This window comes from Cheilinus undulatus, linkage group 20 (assembly GCF_018320785.1).
Source record: "Cheilinus undulatus linkage group 20, ASM1832078v1, whole genome shotgun sequence".
In the NCBI taxonomy this organism is placed as follows: domain Eukaryota; kingdom Metazoa; phylum Chordata; class Actinopteri; order Labriformes; family Labridae; genus Cheilinus; species Cheilinus undulatus.
In genome coordinates this window covers 13679979-13704650 of record NC_054884.1, presented here as the reverse complement: position 1 = coordinate 13704650, position 24672 = coordinate 13679979, and positions in this window count along the sequence as shown.

Genomic DNA, 24672 nt, shown 5'->3' with positions numbered 1-24672 from the left:
CACTTTTTTGAAAAGAGTCGCTAGAGGGGCCTGAAAACTTGCTAAATATAGATGGTACGGTACGGGTACAGTAACAACCAGCCATCCACGCTGGCGCGCTGTGAATGACGCCATGACTGATGCATTTACATGACCGAAGATCTCCACCTGAAATACACGTTACTCTGCCAGGAAACCAGCTGATACCAACGTCGTTATCCAGAAACAAAAAAATGAATTTTTCACTGGTAAAAAATAACTTGCCAGAGTGGTGAATGGTCTTAAAAATTTACCAGCCAGAGACAAAATCTACCTGTAATTGGCAAGTGGCGAGTGTTATTTTTGGACCCTGTATGAGAATAAGAACCTCCATGTCTGAGGTCATGGTCCTTTGCCACAGAATGGTGGTTTGCTCCCTCCAAGTGGGGAATGAGTCTTTGCCCGAAGTGAAGGAGTTCAAGTATCTCAGGGTCTTGTTCACAACTGAGGGTAGAATGGACCATGTGATTAAGAGGCAGATTAGTGGAGCATCAGCACTGTTGCAGGCATTGTACCAGACTGTTGTGGTGAAGAGGGAACTGAGCCAGAATGTAAAGCTTTTGATCTACCGGTCAATCTTCCATCCAACCCTTACCTATGGTCATGAGCTCTTGGGAATGACCAAAAGAATGTGATTGTGGGTTCAAGTGGATACCTCAGGATGATATCTGGGCTCAGCCTTACAGATAGGATTAGGAGCTTAGACATCTGAGATCTCAATGTAGAGCTGTTTCAACTTGAAAGGAGCTTAGTTGAGATGGTCCAGGCATCTGATCAGAATACCTCCAGGTTGCTTCTCTGTGGAGGTCTTCAGGGCACGTCCAACTGGATTAAATATCCCATCTGTCCTGGGAATGCCTCGGAATCCTTCAGGAGAAACTGGAAAACATTTCTGGGTTTTCTTATTTAGCCTGCTACCACCATGAATCAGCCCTAGAGAAGCAGTAGAAGATGGACAACAGCACCATGCTAGACTATTCGACTAAAGTCTTGACCTGTCTCGGCCAACAGTCTGGCCTCACTACAAGTGTGATCCTGACCAGTGATGCCAGTGGCCTTTTGCTAGGAAAAGAAGAAAACAACATGCAAGAAGCAATTAGGGATTGGAATTGGGATTATGGATAAAAATGATGTTCTAACCCTGATGTATCAAAAGTAGAGCAATATAAACTGGCAATCCTTCAATAGAACTTGGAAGTATGAATGTGATAATGTTAAGGAAATAAGCCCACTTAGCCAACCTAATGTATACAGCTCACTGTCTACACATTAGCTCACCAGTAAGAGAAAGGTGGGGACTCTGTAAATGATGACATAATGACAAGGAGAAAATGCTCTCCTATTGGTAGGCATCAGGATACACGATGTTCATGTCATGTCAAGGTGTCAAACTAGAGCAAACTAGTGCAGGAAAAACTCTGGCATCATGGGGGTGGGGCATCTTGGACGCATCATTGATTATGTCACACTGCAAGATGTTTGCCATTCCCAACGCTCATATTCAGGCCTGACATTTGATGTTGAGTTCTGATGTTGCAATTGAGCCAAAATCTGGCTGAGTTCATGTAGTCTTTAGCTGCCCTTTACACAGATCAACCAAATTGGGACTTATCAAAAATGTCAATGTTGTCATTCAGCTAGCGACTTCAGTGAGTCATTTTTTACATGCACTCATATATTTCTTAGTGAATAACAGTGTTATATGAGTTCAGTTTTTATGCAACTAATTCAATGAAGTCAAGGACTTAGTAAGACTCTGGAATTAATCGCAATAAACTATTAGATTTCAGCAATTACACCAAAAATTTGTATCATTCAGCAGTTCCTCTTTTTTTGTGTCACAGACCGCCCTGTGTTGACTGTGTTGTTTTTAACTTGATTTAATGTAACATGACAACTTAATACAGTTAAAGGTTTACTCTTTAGTTAACATGGACCAGAAAAGTCTTAACTAAAAAAAATGCACTTTATCACATATACCCATCCATAAACAGAAGTTTATTTCCACTACTTAGCTTAAACCTATCCTCTTGTATCACTGCAATAACTTTAATGAACACTTTTATAAATAAAATTCTCATGTGGAAAAAATAACATGTGTTCAGTATCTCTACCGGTGTCTCTTAAAGTTACATGCATGGCTGTAAACCTAAATAATATCCCCCCTAACTGTGAAGCTATACTGGCAGATATGTAGGCCTCCACAGCTCTTACCAAAATCTTGGTTTCTGTTGCTACGGTGATGGAGCAGCCTGCTAGCTCTATAGCTGTACCTGTGTTACTTGAGTTGAGCCAAGTTGTTTCCTCTGTCTTTGCCAACGTCAACATAGACCCGAGCACTCTTGCCAGTTCCTCTTGAACCCATTGGAAGTGCTGGAAGACACTTGTTATTTTATTTTGGTGAGTTGTTCCAATATGCTCTTCCTGACTGCAGAAGTTTGATGCACAGACATTTAACAGAAATTAAGAAAATGGAATAACAGGAAGAAAGCACCATTTTGGCAGCAGTAGCTGAATTGGGTGGCGGTAGGAAAGTGTTTTAGGACTTGGTTTGGGGAATGTACAGGGGTAGCTGGCTCATGTTCTAGTTGGACGATGTCTGGACAGTGGTTCTGTAGCTGAGGTGCCAATTTACTTCCTCAGTGCAGCCAAAGGCCCCTCTGACCAAAGCGCTGAACCTCCAATGGCTTAGGTGCTTCGTCCCAAGAACAGCCCCCCAATTTGACATCCATCCAAAAGTTCATTTCCACTTCATCCTTGCTCATTACTTTGATTTTGAAGTAAGTTATTGATTTGACTCACCAACCTTTCTGTCCCCAATATACAGCAGAACGATACCAACTGTACCAAAACTGCTGAGCAGAAAGCAACCTACTGAAAAAAAGCCATTTAGCAAAATTTGCTGTTCTAGCCCACACAGTAGCATAATTGTGCCATCTTGTGGTAGTCGGGAGCATTATTTTCTACTCTCACAAATTCTTACCTTTACTTCCTGTCTTAACCAGAAGTAGCAGGATTTGGCCTTTTCGTAGTCTGTGGCTGCACAGATCAGCTTAAATTCTTTCCTTCTTGCATGCTAGAGCGATGTTTGTAAGTATGAATGACGTTAACTACATGTATGTTTGTGTGTGGACTTACATGCTATGCTCAGGCAAGCTTCTGTTAATGCAATTCCAATTATTGCAACATTTCACTAATGCTAACATGCTAATATGCTAGCGCCACATAGCTAATAGACTAGTGATATTTTGATTTGTATTAAGACATGCTTTATCTTGTTGTGGAGTCCTTTGGGGACTGTTTAGCTGGTTGATACCGAGCACTTGAAGCTAGCAAGGTTTTCACATTAGCACTTCTGGATGCTCAGGCATTTCCACCAATTAGAAAAGCTCCAACCAAAGCTAAAGGGAAGTGAAAATTTGACTTTTTCAATGTTAACTGAGACATGACACCACATTTATGAAAGTGGTACTCTGTTTCTGCACAGTATCTGTTGCCAAAGTATAAAAGTGTATTTGGTCAGATCTGTTAATTATTGAATTCCGGTGTTTCAAACTGACCTGTTGCCACAAGTATAAAAAAAAAAAACAAGCACCTATGTAGATATGCAGTTTCTATTTGCAAACATTTGTGATACAAAATGGGTCATTCTAAAGAGTTCAGTGACTTCAAACGTGGTACAGCGATGGAGGCCACCTTTGTGAAGTTTCATCCTAGCTGGATATCCCTTTGCCAACTGTGAGTGATATGATTAAAAAATGGAAGAGTTTAGAAACAACAGCAACTCAGCCACAGAGTGGGAGACCACATAAAATCACAGAGCGGGGTCAACAACTGCTATGTGCAGCTGCATGCAAGCCTCACGTCGTCAAGTTCGATGCCAAGTGATGGGTGAAGTGGTGTGAAGCACACAGTGGAGCAGTGGAAACACGTTCTGTGGAGTGATGAATCACACGCCTGTGTTGGGCAGCCAGATGGGCAAGTCTGGGAGAACATTACCTTCCTGACTGCATTACGCCAACTGTGAGGGTTGATTGTGGAGAAATAATGGCATGGAGCTGTTTTTCAGGGTTTGCGCTAGGCCCACTTGAGGCCTGAGAAGAGCCCTGACCTCAACCCCATTAAGCACCTTTGGTATGAACTGGAATGAAGATTGCTAGGCCTGACCTCATAAATGCTCCACAGAAGGACTGGGCGCAAATTCCCACACAATCGCACAATCAATACCTCCTCCATCCTCCTCCTGTTGATCTTATTGAATCTCCAGTGTTAAGGCAGAAATGTGAGCCTGTGATGTGAGTGATAGAATTGAATTAGCTGAGATAAACTGACTGGACACATGAAGGAGATCTTCTGCTGGCTCCTCTTAATTACATTAAAAATGTTCTCATCTCATTTAAAGCTGCTACAGATGGCTATTCCCAGGTCACCTCTAATAAATGTCAGAATTCTGACGATGATAGCTCCCAAAGTCGCTTTTATGAGATGTTTGTTGCTAAAGATCTATCAAGAATATAGAATAATGAAGCTTTAGAACTCACTAGACAATGTGATGAGTTTTTTTTTTTTTTTTTTTAACAATGTATTCATTTTTTCTCTGTATGATAATGTATTCAGATCCTGATTTGGGATGTTTATGTCAGCACACAGTATTACAGGATCATAGGTTGTGACTTTTTTTTTTTTTTTTTACTGCAGCAGTTACTGATACATATCAGGAGGTAATGAATGTTCCACATGAACATTTCTTAAGTTTCAACTTGATATCTATCTGACGAGCTTATTATAACTCTACATCAAGGTTGAAGGCATTACGTCCATTCTTTTGAACGTGATATTTTAAAAACACTTAAAGGATTTTTTCTTCTATCTTTGCACAAATGTCCACTCTGACCAATCCAGAACCACAACCCCTGCCTTCTTCTCTGGGCCAAAGCTCATTTAAAATGGACTGAGGCAAAATGGAAAACTGTTCTGTGGTCAAATGAATCAAAATTTTGACATTCTTTTTGGAAACCATGGATGACCTGCAGACCAAAAAAGAAATGGACCACTCAGCTTGTCAGAGCACAGTTCAAAAGCCTGCATCTCTGATGGTATGGGGTTGCATTAGTGTCCATGGCATGGGCAGCCTACACATCTGGAAAGGCACAAACAATGCTGAAAAGTATAAAGAGGTGTTAGAGCAGAAAATGCTCCTATCCAGAGAAGGCTTGAGGTCTCTGTTTGGTCAAATGACTGGAAAGTTCTGAACCTAGGTACCCCATAGAGGTGTATGAAGGCCATAAAGTAGTTCTGATTGTGAAATTATAATGGAATGATTAAAGAGGCATTTGTGAGTAGCTTCAACATCCTTGTAACTATGGAAGATACAGAGACCAGTAAACATGGTCACTCTTTAAACCATAACACCTGTTGGCAGAGTTAGCAGAACAATGTGTAAAAGGAAATACTGGTTTGGAAAAATGGATGCTCTGGTGATGAAGAGGACAAGATCTTCTGGGACAAAATTCTGAGAACTACAGGAGCTGTTGAACCAGGTGATGTTGTTGAGTGCTGTGATAGCTGCTAATGAGACGGTGAGTAACATTAGCCCTTCGCTAATTCATACTCATTTGTGCCAGAGCACCAGAAGCATGGCAAGACCCTTGTGGATTGCAAATAATTATCATTCTCATTACTTTATTATCAGTTGTAATCTACATTGCCTTGAAGCTGTTATACTGCTGCTGCTGCTTATGAGTCAACCATTGATTTGTTCTGGTGGCTGTGCTGATTGTGTTCTCAGTGCAAACAAACCACTCAAGGGTTCAACTGGAAGCGAGGTGAGATCACCTCTTCATCTTGGCTGGTTTGTTTTGTTCTGGAACAGTGAGATGTCTGTGTTCACATCAACGTACTAACCAGGCCAACAAGAGCGCTTTGTTTTAGAACAGTTCTTTCACAGTCTCCTCTTTGTCTTGACTGTCCAAAGTTAGCAGAATGACATTTGTTGCGGGCTAAGAAAAACTTTTCTAGTGGGATCTTTGTGGGAACTGTTTGCAGTGGAGTGGGCCATGTGTCCACTCACAGAGCTGATACAGCTCAGAGGCAGCTGTTCAAATTAGCTCTGATGGGTCAGGACTTTATATAAACACTATGAGTGTTGATCTTTAGAGGGGCAAATGAACACTGTCAGGTTTGCACTTCAGAGTGACCTGAGTATCGCAAACACTCTGAAAGATAATTCCAATCTTATTTTTCCGTTTGCCTCAATCTTTACTAATGGAACAACTGAGATTTGACACATTCTGTCTCTTACGCTTTCGAAAGTGTCAACCATTTTTATGGTAAAGGTCTTTTATGAAGACATGAGGCTGAGATTATTAATACGACTGCTCAACTTAGCCAGTGTTACAAGCAAAGATCTCTGTGTTTTTTCTAACTGAACATACAAAGTAAGATTAAAAAAAAAAAACAATGAGCCTGATTGCAGCAACAGCCTTACCACTGCTATGCTAACTCTGAAAAGCTGTGTTTCTACCAAGAGGTCTGGTTCTGTTAAAAGTGTGGGTCATTTGTGTTTTCAATGTCAAAAGATTTGAAAGGTACTATGACAACTGACTGGTACCATCCTACTTTTTTCACACCCTTCTCTTGAGGTACTGATTGAATCTAACTTACTTAGGCCGGCGAGAGCCATCTAGCAGTTCTGTCTTGAGCCTGAACCTGAGGTTGGTTCCCGGTTAGGCCCATCTTTTTGGTGGTTGGGTGGCCTCATTTTCTCTTCCCTAATGGATTCCAGGAAAGGGGTCTGTCTGGTGGTGCTTGTCACTGGTTTCTGAGCATATGCCTAATCCATCCCCATCTTCCCCTGATCTCCTTTTCTACTGGTAGTTGGTCAGTCTTCTTCCAGAGATCGATGTTGCTGATCTTGTCTGGCCAATGAATTGGGAGATTTGTCCCAGGCAGTAATTACTGAATGTCTGAGCTTTTGTTTATAGTGGTCATCCTTCATGTCTCTGAACCATACAGCAGCACTGACTTTATGTTAGAATTGAAAAGCAGGATCTTTGTGCACTATGACATCTTTCTGATGCTCCAGATCTTTTTTTGAGCTGAGAAAATGCTGCCCTGGCTTTGCCAGTTCTTGCTTTGGGGTCTACATCTGTACCATCCCAAGTAGAGGGACTTAACCTCTTCCAGTGGGTTACCCTGGAGTGTGACTGGTTCTTTGATAGTGCTGTTCACTTCCAGGATCTTTTGTCTTTCCCTTGTGGATGTTGAGGCCTACATGTGAGGACGTGTCAGCTACTATTGTTGTCTTATTTGCATTTTTTACTGGCTGTAGGAGAGTAACGCCAGGTTATCCGTCAAGTCCAGGTTGTCCAGCTGTGTTTGGAGCGTCCACTGGACTGTTTCTTCTCTGCTCTGTGGTCATCTTCATAATCCAGCCAATGGCTACTAAGAAGAGAGATGGAGACATCCTAGCCTGATGTCGGCCTTCTTCTGGAACTGTCTATTGAACTGTCCACCATGGAGGACTCTACTGCTCATTCCACTGTAGCTGTTCGTGATTATGTTGACCAGCTTGTTGGGTTTCTTTTTTTCCATTCTTTTATGGTGAAACTGAAGGCAGACAAGAAAGCAACTCCTGCTATGTTCTGCCGAATTGAATTTACTATGATTTCTGACAGACTATGTTTATATTAGTGCTGTTACTCTATTAAAAAAATTAATCAAGTTAATCACATCACATTTTTTTTTATAGTTTATGTTTATTTTTATGTTATTTTAGATTTTTAAAGGTTTTTATTGTCAAGTATTTTATTTTTCGTCTTTTAATTCTATGTACAGCACATTGAAAGTGCTTTGTGGGAAAAAAATATCATTTATAAATCATGCATTCAAAATACTACCATTTACTTGCATTTTAGTTTCACATTAAAAAAAAGTACAAGTACGGAGTTTAAATAAAGAAATATTAAACTATAGTTCTTAAATTTGAACATCTCAGTTTAGTTGTAATGGTTTGTAAATCAGAATGTCTTAATTCTCTGAGCAGTAACATTCATAAACTGCAAACAAGTGCGGCAGACACATCAGGTACAAAATAACTTCTTCTGTAAAGTGACTGATCAGGGGTGCTGTTACCCTGAGGTAGTCTAGACTGATGTCCAATGGTCTCTCAACTACATTTTCCAATTTTGATGTGACATTTGCACGCATCATAACATATAGAATACATTCATCTAATTTACTAAGGTTACCTGAATGCCTCATATTTTCTGTCTTTCAGCTCATCAAGTTTGCTAATTAACTTCAATTTTGCCGATTCCACCACATACTTTATGTCTACACTGGATTCAAATTTTTAACAAACAGGACTTGTCACAAAGTTTTGGTGCACTTTTCAGCATTTACCTGAGTAGCTGATGAAGAAAACTGTCCTGAAGCTGCAAAGAGGCTGATATGAGTTGAAGGTACAACATTATGGTTTAATGTGATGCACTATATTGATGTGCTGTTCTGTTCCCTTTGAAAGAACTGATATATTTTTTACACCAGTTGTATCTTAGAGTTACGTTATGTCATAGAGCTTGTGAGACTTGATAACAGTATCGATAAGCTAAAAGGTTATTGATTTTTGGGGAATTTCAAAAACACAGAAACCGGTATCGATCCCCATCCGTAGTTTCTAAGCCCCTTGTCGTCAATTATGTTGATGGTCTGCAGTCTTTGGTGACCCATTACCAATTGCATTAGTTAGCTTAGACGTTGTTGTTGGGTGGACAAATCCAGGTCTGATGGACTCCGCCGGTGTAGCTTGACAACCATGGCTTGATTCCATGTTTTTGTTAGCGTCTTTGCTAACATTTGCGAAGATGTTCTTTGCATTTTTTTTTTTTTAATTTTTTTTTAAGACGTTAAGGTTTCAAGATTAATCATGAGCATAAACGTGTTAATACGGACAGCCCTAGTTAATATATAAAATACATTTTAAGTGTGCAGTTTGAGTCACAATGATTTGACTTTCTAACTGCACACTTAAACATACTGACTTTCTATTTGGTCCCAACAATATGTTTTCCATGTTTATGCTTTATTCTGTTACTTCTATTTTATCTCATTGCTCCATAAATCCCAAAAAATCCCAGGAACCTTGTGCTCTGTTAGGGTTCTGCCTCTTAAAGAAAACAGGCCGGGAAAAGGGACTGAATGGTCGGTGATTTGGCGAGCCAGGGATGACAGCAGCATTGTTGTGTGCATGTGAAATTGGAGACTGGTTTCTGCATTGTTCACAGGGAAAGAATAGGTCTGTGAGGTATTTTTTTAGCTGACAGTTGGAGGCCCTTATGCTCTCTCTCCTTTACTCCCCCCTTGCCTCCACTTCCTTGAAAAGCGCTATCATTTTCAAACAAACACACTCTCTCCATTGAAGCATCATCGCTCAGGAGCTGGCTTTGTGAAGCTGAATTAATCATCTTAATATCAGTATCTTTAATTCTAACACACTGAGACAGGATACTCAGCTTGTGGTCTAGCTAAGAGTAAATAACTCAGACATCAGAATCAGCCCCTTCCTCTTCCTCCGCCTCCTCCTTTTCCTCCATCACCAGCACATGGAGAGGAAGTTTGAATGTAAAAACAGATCCTCAACTTGCTTTGTGAATAATTCAAGAAGTGGACAAAAAAAGTTTTCTGGAGACTGAAACTCCTGGCAAGAAATTCTTTGGAGAGACTCCTGCAGGGGAGGCGTCGTGCAAGTCCAGGTAAGTGCAGAGAGGATTCTCTGGAGAGAGGGGAGCTCTGAGGAAGAACCACATCGGGAAAAGACGGTATTACTTCAGCCAGCGAGCATCTGCTGCTTTGTGATCAACTCAAAGAGTCTGCTCTTCTGAGGATAGAAATGCAAACTCAAAATCACTCCCATCCAGCGAGGAATATTAGGTTTACCTCAACTCCCTATATTTCTGGCTTCTCATGCCCACTCGGTCCCCTGAGTATTTCCTCTGATGTTTTCAACAAGATTTAATTAAGCAACGTTATAATCCCATCAAGCTTAAAATGGATGGTGATGCCAATAAAAGCTGGAAGGAAGCCATTTATTGTTGGATTTTTTGAAGTTTGGTTGCCAGCTTAGCCCCTTTGAGGTACTTTTGGTTGTCACGAAAACAATCCACTGAAAACAGAATCTTTTTTTATCTATGTTTTTAAAAATAATCTTCCTCCAAACAGTAACATTTTAATAGCAAACACCATGCACATGGATTGGCAAAAAACTAAAAGCACAGAAGACATGACAGCAAAGGCATCATACCCATTACATTTTTCTTTAAATCTAACGGTATTTTTTCACTCAGTAAACCCTGATGTTATGAGCATTTCCACAGCTGACGTTCAGCCTCACTTCTAGTGATGGGAATTCCTGATCTTTTTACAGGTCCTGCTGCCAAGCAGCTCTTCATTTGGTTCTAATTTGACCTTTTACAACTTTTCACCCTCTAAGACTGACGTTGTTGAATGTTAAAGGAAGACAGAAACAGGTTATTTGAAATTAGATCACTTTTGATCCATAAATGAGAGCCACTTACACATTCCCTGTCTTGCAGCCTGCCGTTGTGCCATTCTAATGATGCTATCCAGCCTGTAGCTTCTTTCTTGCATGTCTCTTCCCTATTCGTCATCCCTGTTTCTGACTATCCAGTGTCTTGCTCTCTAGATAACAAGGCAAAAAAAAGCCAAAAGGTTTATCTTTAGGCACCTGTGCAGCCCAGTGGGTAGAGCAGGCACCTATAAGAAGAGGCTATAGACCTCAAGGTAGTGGTCGAAGGATCAATTTTAGTGCTTGTTTGGTGCATATCTTCCCCCATTCTCTCTCATATTTTCTGTCTCTCTTCAGCTGTCCAATCAATGCCCAAAAAGTAATCTTAAAAAAGAAGCATAACTCAGTCCTCTGAAAGGTATTTTGCTAAACTTGCAAAGCTGATAGATTGCCTAGACTCCATGTCAGTCAACAGGCAAATCCATCTTGCAAAGCTTTTGTCTGCAACATTTGTGGCGAACGGAACGCTGTTCGAACTGATCAGCGTCATTTGTGGAGAACGAGGCGGTACAGGTGGGGTTTAGTTGTATTGTGAGCTGACAGCAGCTTCTGTGTTACTTGTGGTTAGCTTGGTGGAGTATACTGGCAGTTTTATCACAACTAGACCACATTCCTCACTACAATAAAAAGTCAGAAACACCATTGAAAGCTTGTCATGGCAGAAAAGATGTTTCTGCCCTTCTGCCGGCCTGCTTTGTCATGAGTTTGCAAAGGGGACGGGGTGCAGTGTAGGTCTGTGTGTACAACGGGAGCTGGTGGAGTGGTTAGCTCAGCTGTAGCATGGGTGGTTTAATCGGAACTGAACCACATTTCTTTATTAAAACAAGAGCAAAGAGGCTCTCTGTTTTGCTCTCTTCCTGACCTACCGCAACGTTTAATCCACATCATAATCCACAGTTCCGAAACTACAGTGGCGTTTTCCAGTAGGGTTGCTACAGAGCTGCACACGCGTTCTACTACGTCACATGTTTCGTTGCTCTGATTGGACGTGATGAATATGACGAACAGAATGTTGGCCAATCACCTACCGAGAATTGTTCGGCCCTTTCCAAATGCCTTGATAGCACGCTTTCCAAGATGAATTTGAAATATCCATGCAACGTCATTGTCATTGTCTTCATGTGATTTTCTGACATTAAATCATAGTTCGCCCATGATCTTGTGATCTCCCCTGTCCAGCTGCACAGAGCAGCACTCTGCTGTCCCACTGGATCCGTCCAGAGCCAGATCCGGTGGGAGAGGGCACCTGGCATCTTTTGATGCACCACTGCACGCATGGAGTATGTGGAATGGTTTGAGAGGTTTCTTGCTGTCGTTGCAAACATTGCACATCTTGAGCCAATGCACTGATGAAAGTTTGTCACTTTTCAGGGGTTCCTTACTGGTCTGGGTCCTCAAGTGGTTGCTTTCCTTGCTTGTTGACAATCAGCAAGCCCCCATCAAATAATACAGCCACATAATAAAACAGCACCCACCCCATTGACCCCTGAGCATGCAGTTTCATTGCAGCTCTACACTAATGAGGTAATTGAGGAAGTAGGAAAAGAAAACAAACGATACTGCAGATGTCACTGAGTGCTGCACTTAAGGGCATCATGAGACAAAGTTTGAAGCTCATTTTGTTGTTCAGAGGAAACTTTTTTAGAGGAGTTCTGTTAATGAGTGTCACAGTGAGGTTGGATCTGATGTCACTGCCGCGTCTCACGTTTAAAGGAGAACGCGTCTCCGACCTGTAACCTCGTCTGACCCACTTCAGCCTGGTGCTGCAGACTCACTCCCCCTAATTGCCCACCTGTGGACATCCTAATTGGCTTAGGATGCTGGTTTTAATCACAGAGAGTACCACGATTAAGAATGCTCCAGCAGAGCTAAGACATGACGGCATGTAAAGGCAACGAGAGAAAGTGACTCACCACGTCGGCAGTGTTCAGAAACGACTGTTTAGTAAATGAAAACAGAGCACTTGTGGCATTTTGAGCCACCTCACACACAAGTGAGCGCTTAATGATGTGCATTAAAGCAGAGATTTATTAAGGAATCCGTAGAAGGCCATTAGCAATGCCTTTGATTTATTCATCGGGGAGTGAAGCAGCACAATAAATATGGAAATAACTCCTGGCCTTTTCAGACCATGGCTCAGGGGAAGCCCCGACCAGAATGAGAATCTGGATCCAGAGGGTGTCCGTGTCTTGTTCAGAGATGAGCTTATGATGACTACTCAGTGGTTTCTGTCAGAGCGGGATTAATCACTGATGCCAGAGGATTGCAGTAAATTCACTTTGTTTCACACTCTCGTCTTGCTGAGAAAACTCAACATGCAAATTGAGGTACACATAATTCAATTCATGCTGTTTTTTCTCTTGTCCTCTGCTCAGTGAGCCAACTGGGAGAAACACTCTGATAGATCTATAAGATAAAATTTGATTCTTTTAACCATTTTAAATAGCACAGATAAGGGATAAACCAGACTCTACCCTGAGATTTATTCTGTTGTAGCTTTTATTGTTTATTAGCCGATCGGGCTGAGGGAAATAAATTATTCCTTACTTTAACATCCGAGTATATAATTAACCGAGGGGTTAATTAAGGCTCGAGAGCTCACATCTATGCTAATTTAATTAGCCTTTACTGTACTTCTTAAATGCATGAGGGTCCTTGTGTACTACATTTACACCCTGCACACACTCTGCAGCTTACACACTGTAATTTATCATCCACCATGTTCATTTACTTCAAAGGTTATTTTTTTGATGAAGTGTTATTAATTCTTTTTGTTTTAACCACCATGCTTCTGCACTCTTAATTTGTTCTACCTAAGGAACTGAGACTGCATTTCCAAGAATTGCTATCAACAAATTGCTGGACAATACATTTTTAATATTTGCACAAATTATATTATCTATAAATTATTCAGAGTTAATTCCTTATGATTGTACTGCATTCCAGTTTATTATTGCTATAGCTTTATGAAAGGGCCTTCGTTCCTCTAAAGCAATTGATTGTTCCCTGAATGGCCGAGGAATGTTAATGTAAAATGGTTGAGGTAGACTCTGAATAGATATTTCAGTTTAATGAGATACTCAAGGTTTGTCACGATTCTCAGTTTTCAAGTTAACCTTTGTTAAAGGTCACATATTTTACCCATTTAAGACAGGTTTATATCGGTCTCAGAGGTCCCTAAAACATAACTGTGAAGTTTGTTGCTGAAAAAACACTCGAGTATAACATTTTTTTCATGTCTTAAAACCCTGTTTCAGCCCTGCTCAGAATGAGCTGTTTCTGTGTCTGTGACTTTAAATGTTAAACATGTCAAAGAGGTGGATGAAAATAGCAAAAGATTGTCTAAAATTAGTTACAACTAGTTTAAAAATAGGGTAAAAAGGCTTGAAGTTGCAAAAATAAGCAGAAACCATGGATTTAAAGTGGAAAAAATGTGGTGAAAGTGGATTAAGAGTGGCAATAATTGGCAAAACTGGGCTCTAAGTTGCAGAAAGATTGTTGAAAATGGCAAAATGTGTCAAGAAAAAAGTTTAAAAGCGGTTAAAAAAGTGGTAAACATGGGTTACAAGTGGCAAAAAGGGTGGAAAAGTGGTAAAAAGATGTAAGTGGCACAATTAACAATTTCAACACGTGAACCCCTTGACACACTTTTCAGCTCCAACATGAGGTAACTGGTAACCAGGATGCTAGCACCACTTCTACTCATCCAACACACATGCGTTGATATCATCAATAAACCATGACTGGAGAGGGACCATTCTCTGGAGTATTCAGGGTCCCAGCCAGCTCTGTGGGAACGCCTGGAGCCATGGGAACTGAGACGCACTGGACTTGAAATAGCTCTATGTTGAATATCCTGGCTTAGTTTGACTTATGAAATTTTTGTTTCATTAAATTTATAATAATTCTTATTGCATGAATTTGAATAGAATTATGCACAAATTGATGTCTTTTAGATGTGCAGATAACAACTGATTTACTACAATAACTTGCCCATGTTCAGTTTTAACATACAAATTGAAATTCAGCTTTTAAATAAGAGGTAATTTTAGAGTAATACACATCCAATCATGCTTACTATTGAAGCATGACAATGAATAATGTAATTGGTGCTCACAAACAGCTCAAATGTAATTCAACCAACTCCTTCTCTTGATTAAATCAGTTAAGAAGCTCTGAGTTCCCTTTCTGAACCTTATTCTGGGCTCCATCACAAAAGACATCCTTCCCGGCATCACGAGTTCAGTCTTTATAGAGCCATACATCACTGTGACAGATCTCATCACTGAGCACAGCCAGGCCAAGTGCTTCCTTTGTTTCTACCAAACTGGATTACTGGCTGACACTGTGTGTGAACTGTGGCCCCATGGCATTCAGGAGTGTGATATTACAGTAAGACAGGCTGGTCCTACTCCCCATAATATTTTAACATTGAATGCACACTGCACTGAACAAAAATATCGGATATATGTACCAGCAGGCACTGTTCACTGTTTATTTTAAAGGACTGAATAACAGATCAGCTGTAATCACATATTAGTGTCTAAATCACAAACCACAGTTATGAGTTGGAGCTTAAAAAGCATTGGTACATCAGTATGATGTTGCTATGCAACCATCTATTTAACAGCCTCACTACTGTATGGGACTGCTGAGCATGAATTTAGAGTTTTGATAAATATCTGATTAGAAATTAAAAAGGTTTTAGTCTTTGTCCCGTATGTATAATGGACTGAGATTCAAAGGGAAATTGCCCCATTGTTACATAAGGTGCTTTAACTGTGCTTTTCCACAACAACACTGCAATGAAGCTTCACTGATTTTACAGCTTGAGGAATTCATATTAATACCATGATGGTGTTATATGTGGTATCGACCATGAGAGAGCTCAGCACAGTATGACCTCCACATCCACAGTGCTGCGCTTCCTCACTGGCTCCAATGATCCCATTTATGACTCTGTAAGGCCTCTGGGGACTACCCCCCCCCCCCCCCCCCCCACCCATTATACCTCAGTGCTGTGTGCTATGTGTGATTGCAGTGAATGTGTTTCAAGTGATTGTATAATAAAGACACCTTTAGTCAGTAAAGGTGTCACCAGTTATTCAGTATTCCTGGCTACCATTACACCATGAAGATAAAAGAACACCCTAAGCAACTCAGAGAAAAGGTATTTGAAAAGTAGAAGTCAGGGAGTGGATACAAAAAAATACCCCAGAGTTCAGTTAAATCCAACTTCAAAAATAAGAGGACTATTGCACATGTAAATCTGCCTAGATCAGGAAGTCTCACAATCTGAGTGACTGTGCCAGGACACTAGTGAGAGAGGCCGCCAACACACCTATGACTACTAAAGGAGTTACAAGCTGGGATGGGAGAGACTCTGTATTCAACAACTGTTGCCCAGGTTCTTCACCAGTCAAAGCTTTATAAGAGAGTGGTGAAAAGAAAGACACTTGAAAAAACTAATTAAAACTGGACTGAGTTCACCAAAAAGGCTTGTGGGAGACTCCATAGGGAAGTGGAAGAACATTTTTTTTGGCGTGATGAGACCAGAATGGTGCTTTTGGCCAGCAGACAAGTCACTATGTTTGGCGGACAACAAACACTGGGCATCACTACAAACACACCATCCCCAATGTGAATCATGGTGGTGGGCAGCATCATGCTGTGGGGGTGCTTCTCAGCAGCCGGCCCTGGATGGCTTGTAAAAGGTAAAGGGTGAAATTAATGAGGCTAAATGAAGGACAGTCCTGGAGAACAATCTTCAGAGTGCTGATGATGATAAATGTGGAACATTATTCTGGAGACTGGTGTTTACCTCTGTTTACCTTTATATACTTTCAGCATTGATTTGTCTTTCTAGATGAGTAGGCTGCCCACACCATATGCATTTATGCAACCCTCGGCATCAGAAATCAGGCTTGAACTGTTTGCTGATAACAAACTGGGTGGTCCATCGCTTCTTTAGTCTTTAGGACACGGCATTTCCAGAAATAATTTCTGTTTTCTTATTCATCCGACCACAGAACAGTTTTCCATTTTGCCTCAGTCCATTCTAAATAAGCTTTGGCCCAGAGATGACAGTGGCGTTTCTGTATCATGTTCACATATGGTTTCTTTTTTGCATTATACAGGTTTAAGTTTCATCTGTTGATGGCATGGCGAACTGTGTTGAGACAGTGATTTCTGTTGTGTTCCTGTGCCCACGCAGTGATTTCCAGTACGCAACCAGTTTTTAATACAGTGCTGAGGTCCCAAAAATCCAACTATCCAACACTGAACTTGGGCTATGTCTCTTTTGTACAGATATTTCTTCAGATTCTCTATATCTATTGATGGAATTATGTACTGTAGATGGTGGATAATCCTTAAACACTACACAGTGATACAGCACAACCCACCACTCCAATACTTACAGGAACGCACATTAAAGTCTCTATGAATGCTGAGACTGGGATTGGGCATCCCTCATCAACGTGTGACTCCTCTGGGGTTTTTCTTGGCTCATGAAGAGACTCATTGATTGTTTGAATGTTCCTCTCATGAAGCTCTGAACAATCAGCATTTGAATCTTCCTTCCTTCATTCTCCATATTGCATCAGAGCCCTTGTATGACATATTGGCCTGTGTGTAATCTTTATGTTTGTCTTTCACAGCTTCACTCCCGTCTACATCAATCTCTAAGGACTGCAAAGTTCTCCTTATGCACACTCCCTGCAGTCATTTGCATTGTGGGAACGGGGGCGTTTTTGTCCCTCGATGCCTGACCTACAGAGGATCTCCTCTGTGTCTGATGCTTAACACCTCATGTATGTTGCCATATGCTTCTGAACACATTCATTCACCACTATATACTGGTAGATGCACAATCACAAAGCCCTTCCACCTCATATACACACATGCTGGCTTTCTCCACTTCCCTTTGCCTCTGAGGAAATCCAAATAATAATTCTGTGTGTAATAATGCCAGTAATGCCAATCCACACCACAGCGAGCGCTCAGCGTCCTGCGGGACAGCTGCCTTAGCGTGCACATCAAAGCTGTAACACAGATTGGCATCGAGGCAGGCTTCTGTGTTTGTCTATATGTGTCTCTTACATGACGTTCTCTACCCCCATGTGAGCCTCCTGCAGGGCATAGACCTATCTCTGCAATAATCAGATGAAACCTGTCTTATTAGGGCCTTCTTGTTTTTCTCGAGGATTTAGATACAAGATACATGTTGCTCTTTGATCAGGATCATATGGCTCCTGAGCGCAAAGGCAACATGAATGTGTTGTTTGATGGTTAGGAAGCTAGACATGTTTTTATTTGTGAAAATATACGCAGGAGAACAGTCTGAGGAAATCATATTAAATAAGAAAAGACTATCACTGCCAGTGGATTTCAGAATACTTTGATCTGTTGTTGTGGCTTTTGAATGAAATTGACTCGTAATTCCTGAGTAATTTCCCAACCATCGGTGGAGCCTTTATTTGGTCTTATTATACTTTGAATTGCTTTTATTGATTTCTCATGTTTGTTTTTCTGTATAAATCGTCATATATTCTTTCTTCCCACACAAATGTGCTTTTCAGATAAAGTTGAGTTGTATTTTAAGTAAATCTGTCAAATCTTTATTTAAAAATGATGACTAATTCAGAAATGTTGCTGAATACTTTTGGCTACTCACTTTTTTTTATTCCCACATAGTTAGAAATAACTAATTTTTACCAGTCTCTTAGTTTGGGAATCAAATGAATGTGAATAAATCTATTTCATGATTGGACATTGGCACTGGAATTAGTGCTGTTGCCTCATAGCAAGACGGTTTGAATCTGTATTGGTAATCATAAACCTTGGCGGAAACCATTAACTTTTGGAAAATGTCCTGACATTAGCATTTACAAGGAAAAACAATGACTATGAAAAATAAAAATGTGGCTAAAATGATCCAATTAGGGTTTACTTTCTGAGTTCATAACCAGCTTCATTTGACTGTTGCTAAGATCATTTTTATCATGGTAGGTGAAACCAAAAGATACCCTGGGTATGTTGAACTTGCTTCAGAGGATAGGCCTCTTCTTTTTAAGTCTTTTGTTGTTGTTTTCATATCAGAATTCATGTTTCGGAGATGATCAATCTGCGGACAGAGAGCTACAAAGCAGATATTGTCACCAAGAACTAAAATCTATACAAACCACAGGGGATAAATACTCATACCTTCACATACACAAACACCCACATAAACACACAAAAACAGACCATCACAATAGATATCTATACTCCAGTCAGATATCATTGTTGTGGCAAATTGCAATATCAAAAACAAACAATAGACCTGCAATTTCCGACAGTCTGATGCAGGCGAGGGTGTGAGCGTACTTACACAGAGCTGTGTGCACACCTCTGAGCCACTGTTGATGCAGATCACTGATAGAATTCAGCAGCATTGCACTGTGAGTGTTTGTGTTTACTTATGCATATGCAAACGCCACATGAGCCCCAAACCCCACCGCTAGCTCCTGAAATGGGTTTGGATCCAGCTGTTGCCCTTGGCTACAGATTAATGTTTGTGCGGTGTGAGAGTGTGTGAAGTGCATGAACGTGTGAAAGGGTCGTGTCTATCCCTCAAAACACCTGTGATACACTCTCTAATACCTCTGACTCCTTTCTGTTATACACACCTAGAGCTCAAAGATATTCAAAGGGGAGTTTCTTTAACAAGAAAGTTTGTAATCTTGTCTTTGAGTTTTTCAGCTAAGAGCAATGGACCTCATTCACCAATATCTTCAGATCCCGTCAGTCAAATCATGAATTAACTGTAAATAGCTAGATTTTTTTTGAAGGCTGACTTCAGTTTCACAAGCCACACCCAGACTTAATCACTGCCTGACCTGCTGAAAGTGAAGAACGCTAAAAGAGCCTAGAAGGCAACACATCATGACGTGATCTAAATGAATTCAAGAATAGACAAAGTCACTGACATCCATCAGTCTGGAAAGGATCACATATCCATTTTTAAGGCTTTGGGACTAAGGCCAACCACAGTGAGAGCCATTACCCACAAATGGAGAAAACCTGGGACAATGATGAACCTTCTCAGGAGTGAGCCTTAATTACCAAGTAATTTTTTAGTAACAAGTGTTTGTTAATTTAAGAATAAAATGATAATTACCTTGTTACAAGTTGGCATTCTACCAAGTAATTACTCTGAAATATTATACAAGTAATTCCTTGCAATATTGTGGCAGTTCTCTGGTAATTAGGTGGTATTTTACCATAACCCTAGCCCAAAGCCCATATCCCTAACCCTAAAAATTACTTATTAGAAATTATTCAGGAAGGACTAATTTAAAGGGCCAAAGTAAAGAGATTACCTGAGAATTATCAAGACATTTATATGTAAATTATAATTGTATTTCTAAGAAATTACTTGGTAAATTACCACCTAATTACCACAGAACTTACTTGGTCTTGTTATGGTCCCAGTGCACTCTGGTCTTGGGCAAGTCTTGGTCTCAGATAGTGTGATCTTGAGTACAACAATACCCATATGTTGCACTGTCTAGCCTAGCTTCCAGCCTCACAGGAAGTCTAGCCTGTGAGTCCTTAAAGGAGCAATGGATACCAAAATCACTAGAGGCTAATGCAACTACTGCTATAGGTACCTCATATGACTTGACTTCAAAAATTCTGAAATACCCCTTTAAGATGTAAGATGTAAATTGATTGTGGCGATATTTAAGGATGAGGAGTTATTGTAGGTCATGCTTTGAGGGGTTACTAACAATCACAGCAATTTTACACATCAATCAAATTGTTGCAGAGAAATTTCACTTAAACAAAAAAGTGATCCTGTTGTTTGTGTGAGAGGGAAGCCGTCATCATTTTGATTATGATCAGGATCAAAAGCTCATCAATCTCTTTATCTGTACCCTCGTCATAATCACCATGGGTATCAGCAAACTTATCTCCTTCTCTCATCCTCCTCATGATCTCCATATCTGTCTTCATCATTACATTTTCATGTCATCATCGACTTATTTAAGCGATGGTCCCATCCCATGCAGAACGCCTCAAAGTCACCTTTATGCTGCAGATCAAAGCCACCACTAGAGACTGAGGACCAGTGACTGATGTTTGTGTCCCTCACCGAGCTCAATCTCCCTCATTGTTAGGGAGAAGAGGCTGACAGCAACAACACATCGCAACCCGGTGATTTCAGCCCATTTCATCATGCATGTGCTCTGTCGGTGTCAGCCTGACTGCTGCACACTCACAGTCAGATTTTAACAGTTGGAATCAGGATTGTTGGATGATTGGTTATGGGTACATTGTCGATTCTGAGATGTCGATAAATGGAGTGTGGCGGGCGACTCCGACTCAGACGACTGCCTGGAGCTGAAGATCCTCATCCCACTCCATAAACTGACAGCAACTGCATTCCCACTTTCACTGTTTTGATATCTATCTTTGGAAGGAGAGATGCTGCACAACTCTTTTAAATTGCATTTGTGTTTTATTTTTGACAATGTGAAAACTCTTCTCCTTTTTAAGAGCTTTATCTGTCTCGAAGGACCAGATGTGCTCAGATATGTGCAGGATTTTAAGATGTTACACATCTCAGACTGAGCAATGCTGGTTGCACCTTAGCATCCTGGAGTCTTCGCTCTACTTTAAAGCTACCTGCAGTTTGTCTTATTGTCTCTGCTTGTGCTTTGAAGTGCAGTGATTATAAAATGATTTAATAGGTTTGAGACTAGAAGAGCAATTCAGAGAGAGAACCCTTTTTTCATCATTTTATTCTACAAAGAGTGCGTCTACTTCCACAGTTTTTAAGCTTTTTATATGTGAAAACTATTCCTGTGTGATCAAGCTAATAAGCTATCTCCAGACCCATTTTTATTTCCTCTCTGTAAACCTTTATTTAGGGAAATGATGGCATACAGACCTGAGAGATGAAGTGCTGGAGAGAGTAAATGCCCTGACTAGAGCTAAAATTTCAACTGCCACAGAGAGACAGCCCTTAAACAGAGTATTTCTACCTTTTAAACGAGTTTTACAAACCCCAGTACCAAAAAGTTTGGACATTGTGTAGATCATGAATAAAAAACAGAATACATTATTGTGCAAATCTTAAACCTACAATCAAATGAATGCAGCACATAGATAAGATGCTTAATAGTCAAACAGATACACAGGATTAAGGTTTTTTGGAGGTAAAATAGTCTGGCAGTTTTTAAGTATTATTTATCAGTGTACAGTTGCAAGGAATCCAGAGGTTTCATCAACTACAGTCAATAATATCATCAAACAATTCAGAGAATATGAAAAAATCTCTGCATTTAGGAGGCATGGCCAAAAACCAAAACCAAATTCTTCTCTTTTCATCTAGTTACACAAACACTAGCTGTGTTAGATTTCACTATAAAGTAAAGGTTAATACACTACACCAGGCTACATATGCAGTTGATGTTATGTAGCAGATGTAGCAATGTTAGCTTTAGCGATGTTAGTATAAGCAAGCATCGCTAAAGCTAATGTAGCAATGTAAGCGACATCAGACATAGGCTGTGTCCGAAACCACTCACTCATTCCCTACTCCCTATCCACCATATAGTGGATAACAATGCTCACTTAGACACCACAACAAAATGGCGTACTCACTATGGTGTATTCAGTGTATAGAACACTATAGTGAATAGGTAGTGATTTCGGACACAGCCATAGTGTACGCTGACACCGTGTTGACGCTGCTACAAAATGTCAACATGTTCGCCACATTGCCAGAGGAAAGACTGCCTCATGGGCATATACAAGTATACAAGGGAAGTGTGGGTTTACTAATTAAAAAGCAATTGTGTTTACATAAAATGGATTTTGATTAACCAGTTTAGTAGTTGGTTTTTCATACACATGTAAGTAATAATCATGGCAAACTCTGAGACAAAAATGAACAGGGTTTGTAAAATAAGAACACTGACAATAGCTGTAAGCAGTAAATATAAAGTGATACTGACATAGATCAGAAAATGTTTTTTGTTATTGTGTTCTCCTTAATGTCAGTAAGTGTAAATTATTTTTTGTTAATGTGTTAAACCAACAGCAGCATTTGTAGGAAGCTTGTCAGTGTTTCTACATATCTGCATGTGAGCCAGCCAGTAATAAGCTAAGTTCGAGTGCTGGTGATGGTGGGCTGCAAATTTAGACAAATAATATCTATCTATCTATCTATCTATCTATCTATCTATCTATCTATCTGTCTATCTGTCTGTCTATCTATCTATCTATCTATCTGTCTATCTGTCTGTCTATCTATCTATCTATCTATCTATCTATCTATCTGTCTATCTGTCTGTCTATCTATCTATCTATCTATCTGTCTATCTATCTATCTATCTATCTGTCTATCTGTCTGTCTATCTATCTATCTATCTATCTGTCTATCTATCTATCTATCTATCTATCTATCTGTCTATCTATCTATCTATCTATCTGTCTATCTGTCTGTCTATCTATCTATCTATCTATCTATCTATCTATCTATCTGTCTATCTGTCTGTCTATCTATCTATCTATCTATCTGTCTATCTGTCTATCTATCTATCTATCTATCTATCTATCTATCTATCTATCTATCTATCTATCTATCTATCTATCTATCTGTCTATCTGTCTGTCTATCTATCTATCTATCTATCTGTCTATCTGTCTGTCTATCTATCTATCTATCTATCTATCTATCTATCTGTCTATCTGTCTGTCTATCTATCTATCTATCTATCTGTCTATCTATCTATCTATCTATCTGTCTATCTGTCTGTCTATCTATCTATCTATCTATCTGTCTATCTATCTATCTATCTATCTATCTATCTGTCTATCTATCTATCTATCTATCTGTCTATCTGTCTGTCTATCTATCTATCTATCTATCTATCTATCTATCTATCTATCTGTCTATCTGTCTGTCTATCTATCTATCTATCTATCTGTCTATCTGTCTATCTATCTATCTATCTATCTATCTATCTATCTATCTATCTATCTATCTATCTATCTATCTATCTGTCTGTCTGTCTGTCTGTCAAATAGCTGTCATTTTTATCACTAAAATATATTTAAGTATATTTAGTGTCTGTTTCTCAAATATTATCTCTTTAATTTTTTTCTCTAATTGGTTTTCATTTTGAATATTGCTAATTAGAATATTCATTACAATCAATCTAATGTGTTCGTTTGTACTTTTTATTTCCAAAACTCACATTTTAGTACTACTTCTACTATTACTTCTTGTCTTGCTGTAAGACAGCGGATCTGCCTCTGGCAATATGGCAGCGACATTGACATACGGTGTAGGTACCAGATGTGTCCTTTCTGACAGATCTGTCCAGGTCCTGTGCCTTCAGATGACATAGCACATTGTGACTGGCTGTGATGGTGTACCTCATTTTAATTGGCTGGAAGCTCATGCCATGTGACAGCGAATCTGATAGCTTTCTACGAACTAATTTTGATGGCTAGCTTTAGCATTGTAATGTTATTCATACTCTGATGTTCTCTTTACCCCAGAATTTCTAGCTTTCAACCCTTCATATGTTTGGCGGTGATGCTGTGAGTGTGAGAAACATCATTTTGAATAAAATATTTTGATTCTGTAACATTTACAGTTTCTATAATGGCTATGACCAGTTTGCTCATGCTGTATCTCAGAAGAATGATCTATGACTGATGTCTTAGAAAATATTTTAAGAAGTGAGAGGGAAAAGTAATGTACTATTAATGAAAAGCAATAAATTACACTTTAAAAATATTTTTTTTATGCTGTAATTGACCTATATATTTTTCATTACAAATATCTTCCTATCGTATCATTGAAATATTAGTTTTACCTACAAAAGAAGGGTCTTTTTAAAAAATAAAAAATACAGTATTGACAGTCAAAAAGTAATGAGAACTTTACAGAAAATCTGTCACTTTAATTAAAAACAATATCTTAAAATGAATGATCTATCGACTCGGCTGCATTCTGGTTTGTCCATGTGGAGTTGCCCCAGGACAGATCAGTCAGCCCAGACACATATC